A 21,887-nucleotide genomic window follows, 5' to 3' on the forward strand; every position below is an offset into this window, starting at 1 on the left:
AGAGGCAGTGGAACTTCCCTCAGCAAAGCTGAGGGGTGCTGAGGAGAGGTGAGCCTGCTGTCCGCCAACCCAGCCCCTCAGTGAGCAAGAGACAATCAGACGCAACAGGGGTTCCGTCTGAGCAGTTCCACTTTATTGCCACAAACTCCTGGTTTATATAGGCAAGCAAGGGGGTTTTGCGAGGGACTTTCTATAGTTGCACCAATCATGTTAAAGGTCAAATTGTAATATGCCATAGTTGCACCAATCACGTTAAAGGTCAAGTGGTCATGCGCTTCATTGTAACAGGAGTCTATGGTGATCACACACTGTCCACGTGCACGGAAATCAAGAGAGCCAATCAAAAACTTTAACATAGACCACGCCCCTATCTCTTCCGCCAATGCCATCTTAGTTTCTGACCGCAAAAGCTAGCCCTTTTTTAAGGTTTCCCACTTAGGGCCCCACAGTACAGTAGTTTGAACATTCTTTGACATCGCCCTTCTTTGGGATTGGAGTGAAAACTGACCTTTCCAGTCCGGTGGCCACTGCTGACTCTTCCAAATTTGCTGATACATTGAGTACAGCACTTTAACAGCATCATTATTATCTTCCTTACTAATTTTGACTAAATATTAGAGAAGAAAGACAACACTATAACGTATACTCTTATAGCTTCATTGAGTTAGGCAAGGCCTTTCACCACAAAATGCCTGTGATCCGTGAAGGGGATTATTATACTTAGGAATTAACATGCCTAATTGTTTCCCTGTCTGCTTCTGGTATGTAATGGGCATTGGACACAGACTGTTGCTTCTGTAGATTCATCACTGCATCACAAACATATCAAAAATAATATGTTCTTGATGTGTTGCTAGGCGTAATCCAAGCCTCTCCTGGATTCCCTTGGCCTTGAGGAGCCCTGGTTTTTGCCTATATTGCTTCATGTCCTAATACTATCAGCTGTTTCAGGTTCCCTGTGGGCAAAGGCCCCACTTTGTGGAAGCCCCATCTCAGCCAACATCGTATGAGCTGCAGCAATTCCAGGGCCAGGTAAGTTCAATCTTAGCTGAATTCCATTGCAGCTATGGGAATAGGGAGATGGGGAAATTGGGGGCTTGGGGTGTAGTTTGGGTAGGAGTGGAGTGAAGGAGAGCTACGTAACATAGCCTCTGTGCAAGAGGGTTACTCTGATCAAAGGAAAACAAGATACAGCAGGAGAAACCGTTCAGAGTTGGAGGGATTCCATGCCTGCGTAGGTGCTAAGTCGCTTCAGTCATGTCCGACTCTTTGAGAACTGTAGCCCACTAGCTCCTCTATCCATGGGATTTCCCAGGCAAGAATACTGGAGTGGGTTGTCATGCCCTGCTTCAGAGGATCTTCCCAACCTAGGGATCAAACCCAGGTCTTTTATGTTTCCTGAACTGGCAAGTGGATTCTTTACCACTAGCACCACCTGGGAAGCCCACATGGACTCCACGAGGACTTTTTGAAGAAATGCTCATGTTCTAGCAGCAGGTCTTCCTACTTGTGGAATTCTGGTGAACTATGTAAGCACTATCTTGTACTTGCTCTCCTTCCTTTCCTGCCTCACTTCCTTTAACTCTCCACAAAGCATTGTCTTATGAGTTTTCTCTCAGTTTCTGTGGGAAATACTAGCTAACAGATATATAGATATTTTTAGAACAGGGAGTTCAATGGCTAAAGTAAGATTTCTAAAATCTCCAAACATTTTTAAGATTGTCGACCAATGCCAATCTTAACTAATGTATTAGATGCGTGACTTGGACATAGCAATTATCTTTCATATAGCTAATAAGTGGTATTAAGGGATTTAAAGTAAATCTCAGGGCTTTCCAGGTGGTACTAGTGGTAAAGCACCTGCTTGCCAATATGAGACATAAGAGACATGGGTTCCATTCCTGGGTCAGGAAAATCCCCTGGAGGAGAGCATGGCAACCCACTTCAGTATTCTTGCCTGGAGAATCCTATGGACAGAGGAGCCTGATGGGCTACATGCAGTCCATAGGGTGGCAAAGAGTCAGACACAAATGAAGCAACTTTGCACACATGTAAAGTAAATCTGACAACCAAATCAGTGTAGGTGTAGTATCTAGGAGAGTAAAAAGAATAGCACTGAAGTCTCTCTTTTCAGAGAGACTACAAAAAGATGGTTACATCAAAAACTTTGTCCAGAAAAAGAGTTCTAGAATTGAGGTAACCTAGACCTATGGTCTGGAAACCCCATTAATCCTCATCATATTTGAATAATGTTTCCTATTCTTGAGCAATTAAAAAACCTAGAAATATCTAATTATGATTGTAAATTCTTCATTAACCCAAATTTCTGTGCTCCTTTTTGGACATTCAGTGTTACCAATGGAAGTTCTTGCTACCAATGGAAAGTATCTGTAATTTACCAATTAATTACCCCATAACAAAGTTCTTTTAAAATGCTGTCAGCTTATTTATTAATATAACAAGACTATAAGTGGAAAACAATTCCATTAAGGTAGCCTGAAGGGTGATACTTCTGCCTCAGGGAGTGACCACCGAGCACAAAGTCCTCTGCAGGTTCTTCAAAGTGAACTTCTGACTGTGAGCAAAACTCTGATTAATACCCATCCTCAAACGTGGGAAATCCAGTCTGCTCAGACTTCTAAAAGAATTAACATGCATAATAATGCATAATAAGAAATGTGAAATAAGAAGGTTAGCACCTTAATGTTGTATAAACATTGTTTTGAGTAGTAATTAAATGGAATTAGAATAAATCATTTGGCTGGTCTATAGATCTAAAATTTCTGCCTTATTGTTTAGAAATTCACTTCTGATTTTGGCAAGTACTCATTTCAGATGACCAGTTCTATTTTGGACACAGTGGATTTGAGTTACTTATATATTATTATTAGCATCAGGAGACTGATGCTTACTAAGATTAAGCATCATTAATTGGTTCTAAATTAATATAGACAATAAATGTCAGAAATAATCATTTAAATCTATTTAAATTCTCTTTCTGTATACCATTCTATATTCTTAACTTTTTGTAAAGTGTCTAAACTCATTAGCTGTTTAAATAATGAGTAAACGAGTCATCTAGCTATGATAGGGAAAATGATTGAGGGTACTCTTAGTAATGTACAAAGATGGATGTACAAATTCTTTTAATTGCAGACTTGATATGAACACTTTGCTAAGTTATTGTTCAAATGAATAGTCCACATGACTTCATTCTGTATTTACAAAAATTACTATACACTTATTCTAATGCTACCATTAATCTGTGAAAACCACCTTGATTCAAACCCAGCCACCATTAAAATGTTTGCTAGGGAATTGTTTCCTTAGCAACAGTTACCATGTGCCTGGACAGTTCCTCCCTGTTCATTCTCCAATCTGACAATTGGCATAAATGTTCATGTAGAGCAATAAGGTTGAAAATTCAAATTCAATGCAAAATGACAAGCTCAAAGTGAAAATATAATCAGAATTAAATCAAGTGTTTATACCAACACACTGACTAGGGCAACTGAGTAGACCATAAGACAAAGTTAGGAAAGCATGCAAATGTCACTTAGGGAAGTTGAAAATGACAAGAGAGGATTTATAAATGCTCTCTTCCAGACTGCTGTGAGTCCACTGGTACAGAAAATATAGAATTTTTCTGATGATCAAGAAACTAATTCTAAAGAAAATGCATAAAAGAAATATCAAGAGATAGAGGGGTCTGATTCAGGTACACTTTAAAAGTATAAAAAAGCCCTCTTTAATTTAGCTATTAATATTTAGCAGACTTCTTAAGTGAAGTGAAGTGAAGTCGCTCAGTCATGTCCAACTCTTTGCGACCCCATGGACTGTAGCCTTCCAGGCTCCTCTGTCCATGGGATTTTCCAGGCAATAAACTGGAGTGGATTGCCATTTCCTTCTCCAGGGGATCTTCCCAACCCAGGGATTCCCGGGTCTCTCGCACTGTAGACAGATGCTTTACCATCTGAGCCACCAGGGAAGTCCAGCAGATTTCTTAACACAGCTAAAATGAGAATACAACTGCAAACCACTTTGGCATTTACAATGTATTAATCCTCATAAGACACTGGGCTTCTAAACTGAAGAATACAAACATCCTCCAAAAAAGCAAGATGGTGGTAATCTGCAAGAGTCTTTGTAGAATCATAGAACAGAAGAGGCAAAATCAGGTCTAGATTACTATCTTCAAGAGGAAAGCTTGCTCTGTCAGTTGCGTTAGTGCAACTTGAAGGGTGCTAAATGCGGCCGCCCCCTCAGACCCAGGTATGTTGAACACAGACTCATACATTCATTAGTCAGTTATTTATTCATCCAATCACTCGTTCAACATGCGTTTATGGAGCTCCTACTATGTGTCACACTGTACTAAATATTGTGTTAAATATGGTAAATAGATCTGGAAAGAATAACAGTTTGGTGAAAAGGAAAACAGGTAGTCAGAAGAGGCAGCTAACTGAAGCTGAGAGACTGCCCAGGAGTCAGACATCTGAGTTCCTTTTCCATTCCCTATGGAAAGCCTGTGGACACTGGGCAAACACTGAGTCTTGCAAGGTCTGTCCTATTTATCTTATAAGTAACTATAAGAGACACAAAAGGAACACATTGTACATTCGCATGCAAAGTGTTATACTTTATAAAACACTCCATACATAAAAGCATAACCATCCCACTGCAAAATGGCCCTCCCTGGAGTGAAGCCCCAATCTTATCCTTTTCCTCAAACACGTGTTCCAGCCTGCACTGTCCAATGAGTTTTTTTCTGCCCCTTGTTTGAAATATGGGCTACGTCTTAAACTTTACTAAGATCTATGGGTTTCCTTGGTAACACTTAGTCAATAAGCTTCTCATTTCATTAATTTCTAAATGCCCAGTTTTCTATGAGTCATTCAGAGACTGTTCATGGGAAAGGGGGTATGATTAGATTCTTGTCTATTCCATCCTGTCTTGAGCTTGCTCTCCTTTCTTGCTTCCACCAGACCACTACCTAGTGTTAGTACTGAGTTGTAACTAGGGAAGGAGAGAGTAAGTAAGATTCAGTTGACAGTGCTATTGGGTTCTAGTATTGCTGACCCATTGTTGGTCCAGAAATCTTCCCCACATAGGGTGTCTTATCCATTCTTCAGGAACCCACTCATGTATGGAGATGTCTCAACAACAGATCTTTTCTCCAGCAGGCACTTAGCCTCTCCTCCACTCTGGTTTTGAAAGTATGTTCCCTGTTTGGGTTCCACCACTCCTCCAAATGTCCCATCTGGTCGATGTGACCTAACTAATTCTGGTCCACAAACCTATCACAGGCTCCCTTTGCTACAACATATTCTAGGAGCGCAAAGCATTCCCAACACAGCTTCTCTCATCTACCTGATGTCAGGACATCTCACAATAACAACATTTGGCTGGGTATGATATTCACTACCATAGTGTATTGCTTTTAGATTGCCTTGAACTTTACTAAAATTATTGGTAAGTAATGACCTGGACCCCTAGGGTCACTGAGTTACAGTTACTGAAACCAGGTTAAGAAAAAAGATTTCAGTAGCCACTCTTGTCAAAATACCATGGATGGATTTTAAATTTCTTCTTCTAAAAGTATAATCTGAGTTATTTTCAAAGTAATGAGCGCCACTGGATAATATTGTAAAATGAAATAGAAATTTTCTACGTTTTCATGATAGCATTGTAAAAAGAAATACAAAAACTCTTCATTGCTTGCCTGATTCTATGTTGAGGCAAGGGTTGAAAGAAATGGGCTTTGTTTCAAACTAGCGTAAGCTCGTCATTAAAAAAAAAAAAAAAAAGCCTAATTTTCAGTAGCGATTTTGCTTGGCTTAACTAGTACATAAAAGCTGGAACTATAATGACACTGAAATCCAATATCATACCACTAAAACTAAAGGCAGCCTTTTATAATTGCACGATGGATTCTATGTTGTCAACTCTAGTTTAATAAAATGAAGGCATCGAGGCAGATTTTTCCTCTATCTGAAATGTTAATCTTAGTTCAGCTAAACCAGAAAAGCTAAAGTGGATTTGATTCATGAAATAAAATCCATTGCTTTTATAGAGCTTTCACAAGAGTTTTTAATATTAGTTTTTCAGAAATAAGTAGTTTGCTCTCTCTGGTGCACATACTATAAACATTATGCCATTTTTGAAAAGAAAACTAAAATTTGAAAATTCATCACTGTGCTTCAGGATGCCATTTATAGACCAAAACAAGGTATGTGAAAAAAGCCAAAAATTCTATGAATCTTTCATATATACAAAAATAAAAAGATATAATCTCATTATATAAGTACCACTCTGAAAGATGAAAGCATTTTATGCTATTGCAGATTACCAAAAGTTGTTCCTTAAAATCATGTTCTGCCTTCTTCATAATAAAAAAGGCATTATTTTATTTAGACAGAAGGATGACAGTAAGTGTGTCCCAGATGCATTTTTTAAAAATCTAAGCTTCTACGTAGGCCTGTGTGTCTCAGTCCAACTGTACATGATGTAGATTAGCAGGAATTAGACATGAAAACCTTAGCTCTCTTCTCTTTTCAGCATTCATACAATGAATATACTGTTTGTTATATGAGGTTTGATCAAATGTAGTTCAATTCCATATTAGCCAACTAAACTTAGGATATCTTCTAAATTTCCCTTGAAATGGTACATTCTAACTGAGGGACCTGCTTACCAATACCAGCATTCATTCCAAATTCAACATGGGGTTGAATATAGCTCAAACTGTATCTTGCAAAGGACTCATCATTTCTTAATAAGCATATATTTACTGATCTGATTTTGTACTTAAAAAAATTAATCTAAATCTGGAATTCATTTCACTTTACTCTAAAATGTGACTGAATAAAAATATGCCTGTCATATTCTTTCCTCCTTTCCTTGATTATATATAAAATCAGGGTCACAAGTCCTCTTATAATAAGAAATTATAAAGGCAAGAGCCCTGGTAGTAATAAAAAAATGTTTCAATTCCATCAGTGCAGTGTATGAAGTAGAAATGAAGAACAGTGTAATCTCCTGTGAGATAATTAACTTCTCAGATGCTCAGGACCTAGGACTTCTTAAGTCAGACTCATAACATCCCACCATATTATTTACCTATGCTCAAGTCCATTATTTTACTACTGGAGAAAGGAGGAAGAAAAATTCATAAACATATGCATGGCAAAAAATTGTTAACAAAAAATAAATAAACATAATTATAAATAAGAAAAATACAGTGAAAATGAATTGCTAGAAAACTTCTTATTAAAGACATAAGATGCAAAAAAAAAAAAAAGTCCTCCAGATAATCTCAGTAGAGTGGTTTCAACAAGAAAAACTTACTTTTTTTTTTTTCTCAAAATTAAGCTTATTTTTTGGTGGGTCCTTAGATTCCTTGCTGTTCTAGAACACAACTGCAACTAATAAAAATATTCTAAAGAATCACAAATAAATGATACAGAGTCTCTGCCATCAAGATATGACCATCATAGTAGAAGGCACAGATGCATAAAAAAGCAATTATATTGCAAAGTGAAGAATTCTATCAGAGAAACAGAATGTGCTGTGGCACAATGAAGATGCTGGCCCTTCATAAGCCCTATTTTGCTATCAAAAATGAAAATATATGAGATAAGAATCTGGAAAAGAATACACATATTCTTTTATTTCAGATATATGTATATGTATTACTGAATCACTTTGCTGTACACTGGAACTAACACAGCATTGCAAATCAACTATACTTCAAAAAAAACTTTACTTGCTAATCTTTGAAAAATGAAAAGTATGTAACTGATTTTATAAAAAAATATAGATTATATAATAAAAAAGCAATTTATAAAATATTTATTACAAGCAAATATTAACTAAACAACATAGAAATCAGATAAAACTTTCATTATGAAAGTGCCAACCATTATTGGCAGCCTGTTTTCAAATGCTCATTTTGTGACTTCTTAATATAAATTCAGTAAAGTGTCTGCCTACAATATGGGAGACATGGGTTCAATCCCTGGGTCGGGAAGACCTCCTGGAGAAGGAAATGGCAACCCATTCCAGTATTCTTGCCTGGAAAATTCCAGGGATGGAGGATCCTAGCAGGCTACAATCCATGGGGTCACAGAGTCGGATACGATTGAGTGACCTCACTTCACTTCACTTCAATATAAATTCAAAACCATAATGGAAAGTTCATATTAGAAAATCAACAGTTTGCATTTTCATTGATTCATAAATAAATCAAAGAAGAAAAAGAAACATAGAAAAAAAAATCAGTATCATTTTGCCTGGATCAGTTCTCAGGTCACAGAGAAATACCTGGAGAAATCAGAGACACACATAGTCCTCTGACAGCTGCTGCTCCAAGCGAATAGTCAGCACAAAACAATATACAGATATATTGTAATAGACAGACCTGAGGGCAATACCATCCTTGCTTTTATTAGAATTTAAAACTAAAGACCTATCTGGTGGCATATGAAATAACCTGAGGAATGAATAAAAACATTTAACCAAACCAAATATAGACAAAGTGTCATCATAAGAAAGAAAAACACTGAAATGTCTGCTTATGATAGAAATAAGTCCACATAATAGTCTAAAAGGTAGAATAAATATAGTCTGTATATATGATTCATACAATCTATATGCTAGTTAGTTTTGACTGATGCAAAAGAGTATATATGAAAACTCTACATATGATAAGGTGTAATATAGCATGAGTTTATAATGATCAACTTTAAGCAAAGTAAAAGTTTTGCTGGAGTCTCTTTATCTTAAAAAAATGGTTTTTCTAATCAAGAACCAAGAAAGATGTAGACAAGTAGCCCCGAGTGCTAAGGATGTGACGGCAGGGGAAGGATGTTGAGCAATAGACACACATCAACTTGGTAAAGCTTGGTGAACCTTATAGATGGGGACGGCTACCTTTGCTCAAACCCAGAGCCCACTAGCCCCACTGGAAAGTCTTTCTGACTTTAGCCAATGATACAAATGTTCAATTTGGACCAGGAAGGCAGAGAAGAAAGGTCCTAATTCTACACACTGGGACAGGACACTTCCTCTTCAATCACAACACAGAAATCTGAAGGTCAGTGAGGCCTTGGCCATATCTGTGCCTCTAGTATCAAAATCAAGAAGGCTGCTCTACATGTGTGATATTTTCTGTGGGACTGGAATTTCCACACGAGGCGATTTCCTTTAGCAAATGATTCCAATCTGTCACCATTTCCTACAGAGCTCTCTCTTTTATGCTTATTAGGCTTTTCTTTATTAAAAAACTTAAGCATATTACTCCCTGATAAATAATTCCTCCCTATATTTGCATATGTTAGCACAAATTTAGCAAGCATATCACTCACACTGTCATGTTGAGTTTAACCTGCAGCTTTGCAGAAGAAGGAGGAAGGAAATTACACCAAAGTCATGTCTGCAGTTATCCTTAAAATGAGGTGACCCCTTGGAAAAAAATAATGTCATTGTGAAAAGCTGCATAATTCTGAGCACATCACCGAAGACTGATTTTGTACTTAAAGCCAAGAGGAGGAGATAAAAAAAAAGTGGAAAACTGTGGTGGCATAAAGCTCATTATTTTAATGAGGTATAGCTTTTGCTCAAAGAAAATGATCCACACTATTTTGCTATTTGAAACTCTTACCAATACACATCTTGTTGAAATATAAACTTTGACTTGTAAATAGGCTTTAAAGAGGTTGATACTGAACAGATGCTTTCTAGATGTCCTTTAGTCTTTCTAAATAATACTGTAGTGAGTCTTTTTATAGTCCTTCCCCACCCCTCCTTCTGATTTGCTCTTATTTCTTTTAGATGCTGAATAAATTAATGTTTATAGATGTTTCATCAAGACTTGAAGGGTAATTTAATGTAATTGTTCTTGTCCATGATGAAACTCCTAGAATCCAGAAATCTGGGAGTACAATGTTAACGGTACATGTTGCAATTTACAGATGCTCAGCAAACTGCAGTATCATATGGAACTTAGGTGAAATGTAACCAAATGCAAAAATAACATGTTTTTACCTAGGCATCTCAGGATGAGAACTTTCCAACATGCCCTCAGGATAGACAGGAAGAAGGAAGAGGCAATTGGTTCTGTTGAGATATCCAGTAACAAATCAGTCAAATTGAGAAAAAATTAAATGAAGAAAAACCCCATGATGATTAATTAAGCAAGAGATTAAAAAAAAAAAAAAAAAAAAACAGAAAGAAAAAGAAGTAAACACAAGCCACCCAGCTGTGTAAAAACCTAACAGGGCACATTGAGTTTGAAAATTTTATCTTGCTGATGATTATAATGCCATATTGTACAAAAGTGAAACTGACCCTAGAACATGTAAATAGAGATTCAGTTCTTATGCTGAAGCACTTATCAATATTAGTTCATAAAAGTAAAAGGAACCATCTCTATCTCAGATAATCCACCTGCTCTTTTCCTCTATCTAGGCTGAAAATATTCATTTAATAACAGAGAAACTGGTATACAGACTCGAGTTTTAGTAAGCTAAGGATTTTCCAAAACTTCAATTTCATTCAGATCTCAGTAGATAATATTCTGATCAGGCTACATTTTAAAGAGCAAAGCAACCACAATGTCTATTCCTTAAAAACAAAACAAACAAAAAAATCCCTAAGCAAAACACACACACACACACACACACAAACTATTTGAGAATTTTCAGTAACACAGTGAAAATCTTTTTCATCCTTTCCAACACCTATATTCATTTAAATCCAGTTATCCATCCACTTCACTCTAGATGGAGAACTGGGCATTTAGGGGAAACGCTTGTTTTAGAGCAAGCTATGTTTTTTTTTTTTTCCTGTGTCAGAAACAGATTGAAAGCTTTTCATGCTTGATGAACATTCTGGGCTCCGTGAAGGAAAGAAGTGACGGTGCAGAGTGTGGGGCAAGAGGATGCTTCTCTCACATCCACCTGTTCCAGTTTTTGATGAACTGACCCACAAATCACCCCTTCATCTTTGTCAACCTCCAAGCCTCTATTCTTCTCCAGTGACCTGGGGCTGATGCAACAAAAGGAGGCAATTCCAAAGCAATGTCAGAGGCCCTTTGGTACCAAAAATAACACCCTGCTAAAACCTGATAGCTAGAAATCTAAAAGGCGATGTTTGTATTGGTCTTTTTTTTTAAGCACCTTAAAAATAAGATAATCGAAACATTTTTAACTCCAATTTTGAGCTGCTAATCTAAGAAATGGGGCTACAAGTATTAAGTTCTATAGATAAAGCAGAAGAGAAATAGGTTATGTAGCTTACAGCTCCAGCAAGAGCAGCCACAGAATCTCTGGCCCAGAACAGTAGCACTGCCTTGCTAGCTGTCATTAACTCCGTCAGCACTCCTGATTCCTGCTTCTTTGATAGCAGCCAGTTCATACATCCTCATGAATGCTCTCTTTTCCCGACTTTACAAAAAGCAGAATTGCCTTCTTCTGTATTTACACATGTGTGGCTGCAAAGTTTATTATCATAGTATTAAAAATGAAATTTAAATTTCAAGTATTTAAATATACCCACATATAAATAAAATACATATAAAATAAAAGGAGCTTGGACAATGCATTTTTGTAATTATTTTGTTGATACTATTTCAAAAAGTAAGGGAAGGGCTCCCTTATTACAAACAGTCAGATACTAGTCATAGCCTCCTGGTTTTCCTGATTTAAACGTTTTCTGATTTGTATAATTTAGTCCAATGTGATTTTCACATAGCTCTATTTAATATTACTGTAGTAATGTGGTTGTTTTCCTTCTACTTCTAAAGATTCTGTGGAGATATAGAAAATCCCAAATTATCTCTAATTACTTTAAACCTTTAAAGCATACAAAAGACTTGGTACTCTTTATGAAGCTCTGAAGGAAGGCATGGAAAGATTACAACTATAAAACAACACAAATCAACATATTTATCGAGTATTAACCATGTGCCAGGAATCAGGCTAAATCTTTCCCATGCATTATCTCACTTAATCTTTCCAATGACCCCATGTAAAAGTTAGAATAACCATTGCAATCTGACAAATGAAAAACAGGTTTAAGGTGTTTCATAGCACACAGAATGTCTTAGACCTGGTAAAGAGAAGCATTGGTTTGAAACTCCTATAGTCTGAAAACTCTGAAGTTTACAATTCAAAATTGAAAGTCTGCACCTCTTTCCCATTTCTTCCTTTGCTATTTGCCAAAATATGCCTCCAGCCAGTTTTCTTTGTGCACCAGCTTCTGTCAAACACTGGAGGAGATCAAATAACAGAGGAACAAATATCATCAAAGCACAGCAACCGGTCACCCGGCCAGGTTTCCTTGTTATGGGAACAGCAAAGTCCTTGTCAGCAAAACCATCTGATGGTTGCCAAAGCAGCCTGTCTAGACAACTTAAAAGTCAAGTACAGAAAAAGACAAAAAATGAGATTTATTTGGAGAATGGAAGTGCTCACATAAAGAGCAGACTTAGTCAACCTTAATCTCCTTGCGCTCTAATCTCCTTGCCATCTTGGATGGTCTTTATCAACTGTACTGTTAATTCTTTGAGGGCAAGAAGGAATTCTTGCATATGAATGGCCTCTCTATTACCACTGCTGCTAAGTCGCTTCAGTCGTGTCCGACTCTGTGCAACCCCATAGAAGGCAGCCCACCAGGCTCCCCCATCCCTGGGATTCTCCAGGCAAGAACGCTGGAGTGGGTTGCCATTTCCTTCTCCAATGCATGAAAGTGGAAAGTGAAAGGGAAGTCGCTCAGTCATGCCCAACTCTTAGCGACCCCATGGACTGCAGCCTGCCAGGCTCCTCCGTCCATGGGATTTTCCAGGCAAGAGTAGTGGAGTGGGGTGCCACTGCCTTCTCCGCTATTCCCACAAGTGCACAGCATTTATTGACTTAATTTAAATAATTTTACCGGGGAGGACAGTCAGGTGAGATTGTTGTTAAATTCCAGATAGTGTTCTCAAGTCTCGGGTGATGAAAAGGTAGCATTTCCCTCTAACAAGACATTTCAGTTGTGAGAAAGACCAGATATCATTCAGCTCAATCTTCTCTTACTACATTTCCTAAATGTTTAATCTTAAAAATGCTCTTTTTTCAGCTAGAAGACTAATTTTGCCATTTTTAGGATTTCTGAAATTTATATGAATACTGGAGAAAGCCCCTCTATTAGGTACTCATTTATACAGGGATCTGAGATCAGTACATTTAAATTAGGGAAATGGAAGAAGAGTTGACACTGTGCTGAAAGCCCATATCCTAAGACACCCTTCAGTCCTGAGCAAACTAGAAAGCTTACATGATAGCAGATTTTTCAGGTGGCAATAATAACTAATGAAGGCAATGTTTCCATTCCCTGTGGTTTGCAAAGTATATACCATAACTTATCTATGTATACACATCCATGCATGCATGAAACAGTACACCAGAATTGATTTTTTAAATAGATAAGGAAAGGAAACAAATTATCATCAGTAAAAGTCCTTCTCTATAATGAAACCCAAGGACATGTATGTAAAAGAAAATGGACATTTGGAATCAGGAATAGACTATGAAGACAGTGACCTCTTAAATGCTATTTTAAATTTTTTTTCAGGTCAATAATAGCCAAATGTTCTAATATCCTGATTTCCCAGTGACCCATGTCAGTTGACTAGATAATGTCTTCTCAGGGAAAAAAATCAATATTTAGAGACAAAGTTACAAGAATGATAAGATATTTAAAAAATAAAATTGGGCAATACTTGTTTACATTCTGAACAATTTCCACTCTAAATTTAAAACACATCAGATCTAGAAACCCTGAGAATATACATTGTTAATAAGGGGTTGTTTGAATTGATCTGTTCAGTAAGGAATACATATACAATAGCATAAAATTTAGGGCTTTAAAGATTTAAACAGGAGTGGTAGGCTGCAAATCTGTTCAGTGTAAATAGTAAAAAGAAAATGAAAATTTGAGCCAATTTGTAAAAAGACATTGAAAGCAAATTGGGATTCTATTATAATGACTAGATCAGGGATAGGAATTTAAAGGTTTGTTTCATGCTGTTAGGCAATTCACTTTGCTGTCTGTGACCCAATTTTACATTTGAAATATTGACTTAAACCACCCCCCTCCAAAACTTGCTATTAGTATTGTCTATAGTGGTTTATGTCAATCAGGTAATTAGAAGACTATGATCAATCAACTTAAAATCAAAACCTTGAAATCACAGGCTAAATTTACAAATTTGAGGAGCTAATTCTCAAATCCGTACTATTTATCATAATGGAGATGGCTGAAAACACATACATCCTTCTCTGGTCCATCCACAGCAATATCTTCATAACAAAGATTATACAATAATACAGGGATCTAAAATGACAAGTACTCTTCAAATAAAATATGTTTTGGAAAGATAACTCAATATGTGTGTTTTTATAGTTGAAAAAAAAAAGAATATTTCAGTAGAGGACATTTCCAAATAATAATTTCCATCTTTGCAGCTGAAATAAATATTTGATTTAATGTTATTAAAATGTTCAAATGCCCTGCAACTATTTCCAATTAACAATTGCTCTATCACCAGATGGAAATTCTCCAGATACTTTAACAGTTTTTGAGCTGAAAACATGAGTATTTTAGCCCTGATCAGCAGTAAGAAAAGTAAATTTTTAAGACATTAATATATCTTGCTCTTTCACAACCAACTCCACTTATGTACTAATGATGTAATCAAATGGTGCTGGAAAACTCAACTACATGTCCCCAGTCTTGAAAGATAAATACCTCTTATTTAACTTCTGTCATTTTTTTTTCAAACTGTGAAAGTTTTCAGATGTCACATGAAAACTTTAGACAGACCAAGCAGAAAGAGTTTCTAACCTCTCTCAGTAAGAAATTTAGCAAACCATGAAACTCTTACTCAAAAAGTATGTCAGGAGAAGAAAGGGGAATGGTTTCCATCCATTACTGGTATATTAGGTACTATATATGTATGATATAAAGAAACAATTCATGTTGCTCTTAGCAGATACGGGAAAGCCAGGTGGGCCTGCTAGGCCTTGAGCGAAGTGAAAATGCATGTTGCTTATACAAAAATGTATTGGATGCAAAAAAAAAAAAAAAATGGTGTAATACACTCTGCTTTCCCCATCATATTGTGATTAGGTGACAGTCTTTGTAAGTTCTTATGAAAGACTTGGAGTAAAATATATATGGAAAAGGATGACAAGAGCTCAAATTTGCTATTCTAAGAGACTCATTGTGTGCATACATGCAAAGTAGCTTCAGTCATGTCTGACTCTGCGACCCTATGGGTAATAGCCTGCCGTGATCCTTTTTCCATGAGTTTCTTCAGCCAAGAATGCTGGAGTGGGTCGCCATGTCCTCCTCTTAGGGATATTCCTAACCCAGGGATTGAACTCTAGTCTCTCATATCTCCTGCTTTGGCAATTGGTTTCTCTACCACTAGTGCCACCTACAAAGCCCAAGAGACTCGTTACTACTAATGAAATGATCATCATGACTTGATAGCAGTAAAGTCAAATAAAAAAATATTATCCCACTGTTTAATCATAATTCAGAAGATGAAGTTAAACACTCCAGCCAGATACCCAGATTCCCAAATACTGCAAAGGAGATAGCTGACAACACCACACTGTAACACTTGCTTTGTGTGCTAAAAGAAAAGCGCAAAGAAGAATTTACCTGAGTTAATCCATGTTGTGATTCAGCCAGAACACTTCGCAGAGAAATTTGAGAAAAGGAACATTCTGTTTTCTGCAGCAGCTAATTTTACTTCTTACGTGGCTCAGTGGTAAAGAATCCACCTGCCAATGCAAGGGACATGAGTTTGATCCCTGGGTAGGGAAGATTCCCCTGGAGAAGGAAATAGCAACCCACTCCAGTATTCTTGCTTGGGAAATCCCATGGAGAGAAGAGCCTGGTGGGCTACAGTCCATGGAGTCAGAGTCTGACATGACTTAACAACTAAACAATAACAACAACAATTCTACTTCACCAATGTCCAAATTACAGATTCTTTGATAAATGGCTATTGGCTTCCAGTGTCTTGGGTTACACAGCAAGATGCTTGACTTCTTTAGTATTTCAAATCTACCAAATTAATTGAACAGCCAGAAATTCTTCTTGTATTCTTATATGACAATGAAACATTGAGACAAAAAGATTAATTTTGTCTTCATCAACAGCATTGATAAGAAGACACAGAGGCACAAAGTTCTTCTAGTCTTCCTAAACTTTACCTAGTCAACGTACTCAAAGCATAATTCTTTTATTATGTTCTAAACTTTAAGCCCAGTAAAAAAAGGGGAGTTGTTAAATAAATCATTGTCTTATTATTTGTGTAAATAAAAATTACTTGTATCTGGTTCAACATGCTGTCACCTGAGAAAGTACATATGCATACACATATGTTAAAGGTACTTCATATATGATGTGCATTTTTGAAAAGAAGTAATTTACTTATTATTTGTTTTGGAGGTTTCCCTGGTAGCTCAGGGTCAAGAATATGCCTGCCAGTGCAGGAGATGCAGGTTTGATCCCTGGGTCAGGAAGATCCCCCGGAAAAGGAAATGGCAATCCACTCCAGTATTCTTGCCTGTGTATTCCCATGGGGGAGGGCTGCAGTCCATGGGGTCACAGAGAGTTGGACACGACTTAGCAACTAGACAGTAAACAACAACAACAACAATTTAGTTTTTAAATAATTGTTCAGAACATCCACCTTTGAAACCATACATTTACTGTCATCTTCTTTAATCTACTGTATAATCTTGACTGAAACTAAACCAAGTATCTATAAGAGTAAATAAATTAAAAAAAAAAAAAACATGAAGAGGGAAACAGAGAGACTACAATTTGCCTAATGTCTCAAAACCAGTTAGTGACAGAGGCAAGTTATGTAGAATCCAGGTGCTTTGACTCATGACTATTTCCATTAAGTAAGAGATTACCTAGGTTGAGAGCAAATACTATTTTTCAGGACTTATTCCAAAATATCAAAGATGCTGACTGAGTAGAAATTTAAAAACAAACAAAACAAAACAGAAACAGACCCATAAATACAGAGAACAAACCGGTGTTTGCCAGAGTCAAGGAGAACGGGGGAAGGACAAAATAGGTGAAGGGGATTAAAAGCTAAGAATTTCCAGCCATAAAATAAGTCAAGTGGGTGGAATATAGTCAATAATGTAATGATTTTGTAAGGTGATGGGTGATAACTGTTATTAATGCTATAATCATTTCTCATTGTATCAAAATACCAAATTACTATCTTATATACCTGAAACTAATATATTATTAAATAAATATTAATAATAACAAAGTAAAAAGTAAGATTTTACTAACAATAATGTTTAAAACTTTTCTGAAGAGAAAATTCAAACAACAAATAAATCCAGGCTAAGTGTCAGAATTTTACTTGAACTGAATTTCTTACTCATCTTGCTTGTACAGTACTATCATTTAAATTTTTAAAATCAAATATTATATCTTCTTCAACAGATTGTAAGCTCATGAAAATCATGAAGAATCATCTTATTCAGGACCTCACTCTCCCAGGAAACACACACACACTTGACAAGCACAGTTCCTAGCACATAGTAACAAACTTAATAAATATTAATATTTGTTGAATAAGTGCACGGATTTCTCAAATAAATGACCTAATCATTCCAATAAACCCCTGGAATAACAGTTAACAATTATGTCCTCTTTCTGAGTTTATTCAGAATTTGCTTCGTCTTCATTGCTGATTTATTGATAAATTCATATTTAGATTATTGTGAAACTTATCTAATTGCCAGTGTATCTTATATATTCATATGAGTTTTTATTATAAGCATCATTCACTAAACCACCCAAGATGTGTCCACAGAGGGTAATGGCTTCTCCCTGCCAGAACAGTCCACGTCTCCTCCTCCTTGCTTCTTCTCATATTCTCCACAAGAAAGTCAGACTTGGACAAGGACTCTATACACAAGGACTCTATACTGGTTTGAATTTTGTTAAAGGATATGAAAATCCCTTCTGATTCATCCAGTCTATCAACCAAGAATCAACATCAGCCTAGTTTCAGAGAAACAACTGGGCAACTCAGACCCAATCAAAGAGTATAAAGTACCATTGCATCATCCACAAATTCTTCAGTTTCATCACAGATAAAAATGCCAGACTCATCTACTTTGTCCTGTTCCAACCATCTCCACTGTCTGCACTCCAACTTATGTAATCTCTCATCCAGAGAACTAAACTAGCCTCATAACTGATCTCCATCGGTCCACTCTTATTCTTGAGGGCTTGAAAAGAACATCCTATGTCTACCGCATGTAGCCTCAGCTGGGGCCACTCAACTGGGGCCAGAGGATGCACTTCCAATATGACTCACACACATGTCTGGAAAGTTGTCTTGTCTGTAAGTTGGGAGCTCAGCTAGAGCTGTGAGCAAAGGGCCTCAATTATACTTCATATGGTTCCCCTCCTTACTGCTGATTGGGCTTCCTCACAGCAAGGCAGCTAGGCTCCAGGAAGCAGAAAATTGAAGTGGCCTGCCTTATTAAATTTTAGGATCAGAACCAATACAGTATTACCACCACCATACATTAATCACAGGCCCAGCCCAGATTCAAGATGAACAATGTTTGGACTCGCTTGCGGCAGCAAAGAATTTGCAACAATATTTAATCCTTCAAACCCATCATGTTCCTTCTTTCTTTCTTTGTTTCATTCTCTTAGCACCTATCAGCATCATGATAAATTTTACATGAATAAACATATATAAGAAAAATGGACCACAATTTACATCTGTTCTCCATAACATTTCTTCAGTTTTATATTGAAGAATATAATGGTCATATCTTAGATGAAAGGGCTTGTAAAGTGTGCCTTAGGTTAAATGATCAATCTTGATATTACTAATGAAGATTTACCAGAAAATACAAGGCTGAAGCAAAATGTTTGCTCTTTCTGCTTTGTTTCTAAGCTTTCACACCCTGAAGCTCAGTTTGTAATATACTTGGCCTCACTAGATCATCAGCCAGATAATGAAAGAGGAAAGATGATATACAAATAGAGGTAAGGAGTTGGGAGAGAGAGAAAAAGATAGAGAGGGAGATAAAGAAGATAGAGACCCCTTAATTAAACATAATGCTGCAAAATCTCTTTAGCTCTACATTCATTTAAACTCAAATACATTAAATCAAACATACTTATTTTGTAAGATTTCTTTTTCAAAGAAAGTCACTGGAAATGTCTATGTATGTAAAAAAAAATCACAATAAATATTTTAAAAAATAGAGCCCATAAAAATAATTAGAAAAATTCTAAATATTTGGAAATTATTTGGCAACATTTTAATAGTTTGCATGCAATTAATTTCCTTGAAAGCAGACATTAACCAGAGAAATTAGATAGGGATTTGAGCACTGTTATACTAAAAAGAAATTCAATTTTTTTTCACTTAAGAGGGATTCAAAATGTAGAAAATTTATCATTAATCAACATTGTAGTTAGTAAAAACATATATGGGTTGGTCAAGGCTATATATATTCCAGCAACAAATTTTATATTGAATTAATAATCATCTAAGCCATTAAAATGTTTTATGAAATATTATATACTGGTTCTCAATAAAACTGCACCAACTATGAGTGCCTAGTACAGAATATGAAATAAATACATCGAGTTTTACTTACTATACAGTTTTCTTATCCTACAAAGATAATCTTCCATATCGTATGTCACATATATAACTTACATGTCACAAAAAGAAGAACAAGAATCCTGTTGTGACATGTAAAATGTGCAGTGAGGATATGGAGAACTTACAAGAAGGGCTGAACAGTCACAAATTGGTTTCAGTTCATTTTTAAGGCCAAGTTTTATTTATCTTATGAAAAGACTATATAGGAACTAAGGCTCTGACCAGACTTAAAGAATAAGAGTGAGATTGCCTGTACAGGATTATTTTCTGGGCATTGGAAAGTCATCTGATCTTAAATAATTTAACCAACATGATAGCACAATATGCAGAATTCACTAGAAAAGCACTCATTACACTTTTCTATACAGTTTATGCATTAAATTAATCTTCCTAAAACATACATGATTTGCCATATGGCTTTTTTTAAACAAGGATCCTGAAGAGCATGACTTTAGTGATCCTAACAGGTGAGTGAGGAGGAAGAAGAGACCAGAAGGGAAATGAGAATATTTTACAAGGATGTGGAATACTTGTGAGAAAATCTTTGTCTTTTTCATTATATTGCCTAAAACAAATCTATAAGGCACAACAAATGAAAAACTATGCCTTTATATACTATGAGGCTAAAATACAAGAACTATCAGAGAAAGATAAAACCAAATGGATAGTAATAAAGAAATGATTATTAAACAGTTTACTAGATGGAATATTTTAAACTTCATTGAAAATATTGCATGAAAAGCTTGAAATAAAGTTCAGTGAAAAAAAATACATTCATAATGCATTCATAAAAATCATTCATTCTGCAACCATTCATTCAACACATATTGTGTGTATATATATATATAATATATATAATACATGTATACACACAAATCTACATGAATATGATTATATAAATGCATAGTTTTATTATATGATGACAGGTGATAATGGGTGAACTTTTTACTTCCCATAATTAAACTTGTTTCAAAGCTAAATTTAAAAGAAATTGTGAATACCCAAATGATCATTTTTAAGAAAATATAAATAGTAAGGACGAACTCAGGGTAAAACAGAGCATGAAACTGTAAACATGAGCAGAACTTATTCTTGCTCCATTCGAAGGAATAATAAACAAGTTCTAGAAGGAAAATGAAACAAAAGTTTATGTAAATCATTAGTCAGAGTTGGTCCAGAATACAGTCTATTAAGAAATTAAAAACTGATTTTAGACATGACTGTCTGCATCAGTTGGTTTTCCTCACTATTTACAAACCACTGATGCTCAGAATATCACATGACATATTCCACTGCACTAATATAAAACCCCGTCAGGTTTCTTCTTATCAGTCCATCCCTTCATCAGAGTCTCAATTTCATGCCAAGGTGCTGACTCAGCAGAAATGCCATGCACAGTGACATGGTGACTTCTGCCCCTAACCACGAGACACCTTTCATTTATATTCATCAAGGAAATACCCCACAGGCATCAAACTGTCTAGCCAGATCTCAGCTTGTTATTTGATTATCCAACTTAATCCCATTAGACACTGATATTTTAAATAGCTCAAAAATTGCTGACAAAACGCCTCTGCAAACATTAAAAATTCCCTACGTGAAGAGTATTCAATTCTACAATTACCTTTAGTAAAAGCTGATGTTTACATTTATTTAAGTATTAATCAGGAACAATTTCAAGTGAAAATGAAAAGAACTGAGTGTCTCAAGAAAAGAAAATCTTGCAGGACACAATAAGTCCTAGGGAGATGAGAGGACCTTTCTTCTCTCTTTTTTGGGAACACTGGAAATTCTCAGGAGCTCTTTCTCCATAAAAGGACAAATGGTTTAGTCTCTTCAAAAACCTAGATATAAAGTGCATTCCCACTTTATGGAGACCTCTTAACTCACAAGGAATTTAGGAAAAGCATCATATTAATATTAGTATATACGTATACTTATGGAAAGCACAGCTCTATGGATGCTATATACTTTTGAAAATATATATCTTTTAACAACTCATCTCACACACTAGCAAAGTAATGCTCAAAATTCTCCAAGCCAGGCTTTAGCAGTACATGAACTGTGAACTTCCAGATTCAAACTGGATTTAGAAAAGGCAGAGGAACCAGAGATCAAATTGCCAACATCCACTGGATCATCAAAAAAGCAAGAGAGTTCCAGA

The sequence above is a fragment of the Oryx dammah genome, unplaced genomic scaffold (assembly GCF_014754425.2).
Source record: "Oryx dammah isolate SB20612 unplaced genomic scaffold, SCBI_Odam_1.1 HiC_scaffold_20, whole genome shotgun sequence".
NCBI lineage: Eukaryota > Metazoa > Chordata > Mammalia > Artiodactyla > Bovidae > Oryx > Oryx dammah.